The following is a 913-nucleotide window of genomic DNA, read 5'->3' on the forward strand; positions in this document are numbered from 1 at the left end:
TAAATGAGCATTTGGGCAAGAGGTGAATTTGAGTATTTTGAGTTTTCAAGAAGGTTACTCATAATATGAATATATTTTTTGATGTTTTGTAAATCTAAATGTTTTGATAAACTCAAAATATTTAAAACACGTGAAAATAGCATCATGAAAAATATATAAAGTCACTGCAATCTGATTGTAGTGACGTAAACCTCTCTGTAGAGCTCACGAGTCATTTATCTTATAGAATAATTGCATTTCAATTGTCTACACTAGACACTCTATAATAATAGATTGTTGTAGAAGAGAAAAGAAGTAGGCTCTTATGAAGATGATAAGATTAATTATTGACTTATTATTAGTTATTTTGTTTCTTTTGGGATAGGTTCTAATAACTACATATCACATTCTGAATTCAATTTCTTTCAAATCAGTACCTTGAACAACTATAGAACTAGTTGAGTGGGAGAATAAGAAAATTGAAATTAAAAACAGAATGTGTATGTTAATTGGATATCCTAAAGAATGAAAGAAGGTTTATTATAGTGTCCTAAAGAAAATAAGGCAATTGTTAACACAATTGTCTGATTTCTAGAAAAGGATAATTTAGTAAACCATGTTCCTAGAAGTAAACTAATTTTACAGGAATTGAACAAAGAAATAACAAATAAGTCAATTGTAAATTCAGACGCTCAAAAACATCTAATTGGTATGTCAGAAATGACGTTCCATTGCATTTAAGTAGTGGGAGAAACGTTACTAGACATAAGAAAATTACTACCTCAGATAGTGAAATTGATATTGAGCAAATTAAAGAACACTACATGAAAAACTGTTAATATGTCAACATTGAAAGATTTTGAAGAAAATATTAGGACTCAAGATCATGAAAGTGTGATTATGTAGTAGTGCTTAGTCGTAGTGGGAGAATCAT

This window comes from Solanum tuberosum, unplaced genomic scaffold (genome assembly GCF_000226075.1).
Source record: "Solanum tuberosum cultivar DM 1-3 516 R44 unplaced genomic scaffold, SolTub_3.0 scf00265, whole genome shotgun sequence".
NCBI classification, from domain to species: domain Eukaryota; kingdom Viridiplantae; phylum Streptophyta; class Magnoliopsida; order Solanales; family Solanaceae; genus Solanum; species Solanum tuberosum.